The sequence below is a fragment of the Dromiciops gliroides genome, chromosome 4 (genome assembly GCF_019393635.1).
Source record: "Dromiciops gliroides isolate mDroGli1 chromosome 4, mDroGli1.pri, whole genome shotgun sequence".
NCBI lineage: Eukaryota > Metazoa > Chordata > Mammalia > Microbiotheria > Microbiotheriidae > Dromiciops > Dromiciops gliroides.
In genome coordinates this window covers 182,744,335-182,751,143 of record NC_057864.1, presented here as the reverse complement: position 1 = coordinate 182,751,143, position 6,809 = coordinate 182,744,335, and positions in this window count along the sequence as shown.

Sequence of the window (6,809 nt, the reverse complement as noted above, 5' to 3'; positions counted from 1 at the left end):
AACTGGACCCCTAGTTTAGCACCTCATCCCCATGGATATCATTTCCCCTCTTACCTAGACTATTGAAATGACCTCCTAATTTGTCTCCTTGAATCTAGTTTTGTGCTATTACCTCTCAAATCCATCCTCAACCTCTGTGCTAAATTGATATTCCTAAATAATGGAGATGACCAGGCCCAACTTCAATGGCTTCCTATTGGTACTCAGATAAACTATGCATTCCTTGTTTAGTTTTTATGACCTTCACAGTCTGGCTCCAACTTATCTTTGCACACTTGATTTCACATAATTCCCTAATGCACTTTACATTCCAGACAAACTGATTTATTTGATATTATCTAGACATGATCTTCTATCTCCAGTCTCCATGCCTTTGTATAGGCTGTCCCCCATACCTGGAATGCGCTCCCTTCTCACTTTTGGTTCTTGGAATCCCTAGATTTCTTCAAAGCTCAGCTCAAGTGTTATTTCCTTCAGGAGACCTTTCTCATTCTCTCTAATTCTTCTTTTTCTTTTTTTCTCTAATTCTTAATCATTCCTAAATTACTTGGTGTAAAGGTGCACCCAAAGCACATTATCAACTTTGGTTGTCCATATCTGTAACATGAATGGCTATGAATGTGGTTGGGCAGGTAAGACAGATGATGGCCTTGCTCCTTGGGCTTAGGTTTTGGCTCTGCAACATCTCCCATCAATTCATATCTTTGAGAGAAAAATTTGGGTTAGGAAACCAGATAATTTGGAATTTTAGGGATGTTAGTAATTATTGCACTAATAGTCCATGTATGGCTAGACTTCAGAGATTAAAATCAGGAGCTAGAAGGAATTTTCAGCATAAACTGGAATGAGGTTTTTTTTTTTTTAAATAAAAATATTTTATTATTTTCCAGTTACATGTATAGATAGTTTTCAGCATTTGTTTATATAAGATTTCCAATTTCCAATTTTTCTCCCTCCCTCCCCCCTCCCCTAGACAGCAGGCAATCCGATATAGGTTATATATTATAACGATTAGAATGATGTCACCTACTGGAGACTTACTGTAGGAAAGCTCCAACATGAGGAGAGGGCCTCTGAGGGCAGGACCATGCGTCTTTTCTTTGGCGTCAGGAAGTGACATTTGCTTGTGGGAGGAAGAAGGGGGAGGCTGGTGCGCTGGCTCACTCTCTTTCGTGTGGACTCTGGTGGAGAGCGGAGCTAGGAATGCTCTCTCCCTTTAATAGATAGATGAATCTAGGCCTCTCTCTCTCTCTTTACAAAATTCTTATTCTCCTTAATAAATGCTTCAAAGCCTAACTCTTGCTAAAGCTTATAATTTATTGGCGACCACTCATTAGATATTTTAGACAGACTAGCTAGAAGTTTAGACCTTACAGTATATTGGGATGAGGTTTTTGACAGAGAGACCCAAGCCTATGGGCAAGGAAGTATACAGTCCAAATTAAACTTTAGGACTCAAGAGTTTAGAAAAACTTGGATCTTGGGTCTGAGAATTAGGATGAAATGCCTAATTAAGCCTCTGAGGGGAACTAAGTAGGTCACAAGGGAAGAAAGAAAAATTGAAAAGAAACCAAACCAAAACAAGTTGATTTTTCCTAAAGAAGGTTTTGTTTTTATTTTATTTTTTAGGCTGATCCAAGGCAACAGTGGCTGCTTTTCTAAAATAAATATAAAAAAGCCTCTGCTTTAACTCAATGAGCATAGCAAAGCCACTCTTCTCATAAGAAAGAGCTAAGCAAGGATTGCAGCTGAGCGAGAAGCTGAGAATAGAGAGAAGCAACACAGCCATTAATCAATGGGGCCTGGCCTAGCCACATCTGGTGGAGACTCTATGAGCCTTGCCCAGCGTGGTAGTGCCCTCTAGGGCTGTATGCAATAGAGTAACCTCTGATGAAGATTATACATCCAGTTGAGACCAGCAGGGAGGAGGCTAGATGTATTAAAGGCATAAAATATCTTTCATGATACCATGTTATCCCTTTTTACAATAGTTATTCAGATTGTATAAAAGATAAAATCAACAAAACCCTTAGGTTTTTGGTTTTTTTTCAGCAAAAAACATTTATTTTATTTTCCAGTTACATGTAAGGGTAGTCTTCAACAGTCATTTCCATAAGATTTAGAGTTCCGAATTTTGCTCCCTCCCTCCCTTTTCTCCCCCCTCCGCAAGATTGCAACCAGGTTATATACATGCAATCCACAAGTGTTCTTTTTATCAGTTCTTTCTATAGGGGTGCATAGTAAGCTTCCTCATTAGTTCCTTGGGATTGTCTTGGATCATTGCACTGCTGAGAGTAGTTAAGTCATTCACAGTTGCTCATTGAATAATACTGCTGTCACTATGCACAATGTCCTCCCAGCTCTGCTCACTTCACTATACATCGATGTTCATTAGTCTTTCCAGGTTTTTCTGGGATCATCCTGTTTGTCATTTTCTGTAGCACAAGACCATTCCACTACAATCATATAGCACAGCTTTTTCCATCATTCCTCAGTTGATGGACATTCCCTTGATTCTCAATTCTTAGCCACAACCAAGAGTTGCTATAAAAATTTTTTGTACAATTTCCCCCCCTTTTGTTAACTGTTTCCCTTCCATCCTATTCCCTTCCCCATGATATTTATTCTATTATCCATCTTCTTTCATCCTATCACTCTTCAAAAGGGATTTGCTTCTGTCTGTCCCCTCCCCCACTCTGCCCTTCCTTCTTTTGCCCCCTCTCTCTTTATCCCCTTCCCCTCCTATTTTCCTGCAGGGTTAGAGAGATTACTCCATCCAATTGAGTATGAACATTATTCCCTCCTTGAGCCAATTCTATTGAGATTGAGGTCTTTGAACCCATTCTGATGAGTGTTAGGCTCATTTACTGCCCAGATGAAACAGATTACTCCACCCAGTTGGGTGTGTCTGTTAGTCCCTCCTTGAGGCAGCTCTGATGAGTTTAAGGTCTTTGAGCTTTTTCTGGTGAGTGTCAAATTCATTTACTGCCCTGCTCCTCTCCCATCTCTTCCCCCACTCCATAAGCCTTTTCCTGTTTCTTTCATTTCACCTCTGCCCTTCCTCCTCCCCCCCCAGTGAATTCCCTTCAGCCCTCAATTTAACCCTAAAGATGTCATCACCTAGCTAAGTGACAGAGTGGACAAAGCATCACCCCTGGACCCAGGGGGATCTCAGCCAAAACCTGGCCTCAGACACAAGACAGTTGCCCACTGTATGACCCCAGGTATGTCCCCCAGCTCCAATATTTTATGGTTCTCTAGGGTCTTGTATTTGAAAGTCAAATTTGCCATTCAGTTCAGGTCTTTTCATCACAAATATCTGAAAGTCTTCTTTTTCATTAAAGTCCCATTTTTTCCACTGAAAGATAATGCTGAGTTTTGCTGGGTAGGTGATTCTTGGTTGTAATCCCATTTCCTTTGCCCTTTGGAATATCCTATTCCATGCCTTCTGGTCCTTTAATGTAGAAGCTGCTAGATCTTGTGCTATCCTGATTGGGGCTCCACAGTATTTGAATTCTTTCTTTTTGGCAGCTTGCAATATTTTCTCCTTGACCTGAGAGCTCTGGAATTTGGCTATAATATTCCTAGGAGTTTTCCTTTGAGGATCTCTTTCTGGAGGTGATTGGTGGATTCTTTCAATTTCTATTTTAGCTTCTTCTTCTAGAATTTCGGGGCAATTTTCCCTGAGAATATCTTGGAAGATGGTGTCTAAACTCTTTCCTTGATCATGGTTTTCAGGTAGACCAATAATTTTCAAATTATCTCTCCTGGACCCATTTTCCAGGTCAGCAGTTTTTCCCAGAAGATATTTCACATTGCCCTCTATTTTTGTATTCATTTGGATTTGCTTTATTGTGTCTTGGTTTCTCATAAAGTCACTGGCTTCCATTTGTTCAATCCTCATTCTTAGGCAATTATTTTCATCAGAGAGCTTTTGTACCTCCTTTTCCATTTGGCCAATTTGACTTTTCAAGCTGTTGACTTTTTTCTCATGTCTTTCCTGCATCACCCTCATTTCTCTTTCCATTTTTTCCTCCACTTCTCTAACTTTATCTTCAAAGTCCTTTTTGAGCACCTCTATGGCCTGAGACCAATTCATATTTTTCTTGGAAGCTTTAGATATAGGGCCCCTGATGTTGACATCTTCCTCTGAGTGTGCCCCTTGGTCTTCCTTGTTACTGAAGAAACTTTCTATGGTCCTTACCTTTGTCTGTCTGCTCATCTTGCTTTTCTTTTACTTGACTTTTAGTTCCTTAAAGTGGGGCACTGTTTCCAGGCTGCAGTATCCCAAGCTTAAGAAGTCCCAGGTGGTATGATTTAAGGAGAATCAGGTTCTTCACTTGCTGGCCTGTTCCCTGATCCTTAGATGACCCCAGACCAACTTGCTAATCAACCAGCTGGGTCACTGCTACTTGAGCCTACCTCCTCATTCTCAGCAGGGGTGTAAAATCCAAGTTTTGCCTTAGCACCAGCATAGACCCCTGTAGTCTCCTCTCTGCCCAGAGCTGAGCTCACTCACCAGACTGTGAGCTTAGTTCCAGACAACACTGGCACTTCAGCTGATTCAGAGGCTCTGGGGGTCTGCTTCTCTGGTGAGGCCTTCCTGGGACTGGATCTGTCAGGGTGACTGTGGGGTTGGGCTTGACTCCTGTATCAGCACAGCAGCTCCCTCCTTCTGATCTTCCAAGCTGTTCTTGGTTAGAAGATGATTTCAGCACATTTTTCTGTGAGTTTTGCTGCTCCGGGCATTTTCCTATGGTGTTATTTGGACGTTTTTTGAACCCTTAGGTTTTAATGGCTTGACTTTTCTCTTTCCAGCAGCCAAATTTCCTATACAGTCCCCACCCTTCCTACCTGGCATCCCTTCTTTTCAGCCCTACTTCTCTGGGCCCAGTCCCTCTTCCCCAGTATCTGGAATCTTCTATCTATGCTAGAAACTTTTGATTTCCTAGCTCATTGGCATCTCCCTGTGACTTATTGGGTGGGACCCTTCTCCACCTAGGATGCCTCCCTTCCCCAACTGAATGATTTTTCCTGACTCTGTCTCCCCTGGTTGAAACTTCTTGCTAGACCATCCAGACCCACCTCTTCTCAATGCCTAAGTGCTATGGTGCCTAAGACTCCCTTGGGAGAGTCCCATAGGTATCCCTTTCTTGCTTCTTCCCAGGGGGATACTAGACTTCCTTAGTTTGGAAATGTCAGTACTGAGCCCACTATAAAGGAGGAAGGGGTAGGGAAGTCAATGGTCCACTTTAGTATTCTTCCCTTGTCCCTGTTGCCTGATTGCTTGGGTGTCTCCTATCAAGGCACATGACTGCCACTTAAGGATTTTCTCTTAAACATTCCAAATAAAAGGGGCACACTATTCCAGTATTACCTGGGTGGCCTAATTTTTTACTTATTTATTTTTTTTGTGAAGTCCATTTAATCCAAGCAATGGACCTAACTAGGCTTAAAAGAAATTGATGATTAACTATGCTGACAAAATGCAGGTGTGTCTCCTTACTTTAAGTAAATCCAAAATGTGCAAATTTAGATTTGCAGAATACTGATGTTGGGGGTTCACTTTATTAAAGATTCCTTTAAATAGCAAGAACTGGGCACTTACAAGTATGATTTGATGTCTAAAAATTCTATTTACACAGCCTTTCAGATTTGTAGGTATATACCTGATACATACATATACCCGATCTGTCTGTCTGTCTATCTGTCTATCTATCTATCTATCTATCTATCTATCTATCTATCTATCTATCTATCTATCTATCTATCTATCTATCTATCTATCTCCAGTATGTAAAGCAAGAGCAGTTTGCATAAATTACTGGGGCATAAAGTTATAACTTAAATTCTTCTTGCCCATTAATTAGCAGAAAGCTATCTGCTAAATGTATGACCTTTTGGCATATTCACTGGGACTGATCACATTAGAGTAGGGATTGTTTATCATTGAGGTGTTTTGAGCAATGTAGAAAAGCAAAATCAGAATTTGTGAGGGAGGTGAAGGGATGTACTGAGAAGAGAATCTTGGCATGCAAAATAAGCGTATGTTACTCAGACTTAGTCAAGCTAAGTTGGGGATGTTCATCCCTCCCACTTTCTAAACTTTAATTAAAATAATTGACATGAGGGATTTAATGAATATTTGAAAGGATAGAAAAACCTAAGATGATTGCAAAATAGTATTATCTATTATTGGAAAATAATATAATTGCAAAAGTTATTTACTATTATTTCAAAATTTTAAAAATGTGTATTGACTTGGAGAAGTAGTATAGCATAGTGTATAGGGAGTTGGCCTTGGAGACAGGAAGATCTAGGTTTAAGTCCTGCCTTTGACCTATACTGACTTTGTGACCCTGGATAAATCACTTAACCTGACAGTGCTCTAGGGACCTCCCTAAGACTATACTTTGCAGAGAAAGCACTAGTATGCATTGGTAGAAGGAATTTCCTTATTAAAGGGTTCCAGAAACTAGTAAAATCATATATCCAGCCCCTATCCTTATCTGATTAATTTTAAGAACAAATTTATTGCTATATTTTGCTTTGATACAGCAGATACTTCCCAAGAAGCACTGAAACAAACAATTTTATTAAATCCATTTTCACTAGCTGTCCCCTGTGCCTGGAATGTTCTCCTTTTTTTTGCCTCCACCTTTTGTCTTCCCGGTCTTCCTTCAAGACTCGGCTCAGATGCCCCCTTCTTTCTGGAAGAGAACCTTTTTTTTAGTATTCCTACCCCATCTCCCTCAACCTTCCCCCAGCATTAGTGTCTTCCCTCTGAGACTCTCTCTCATTTACACTGT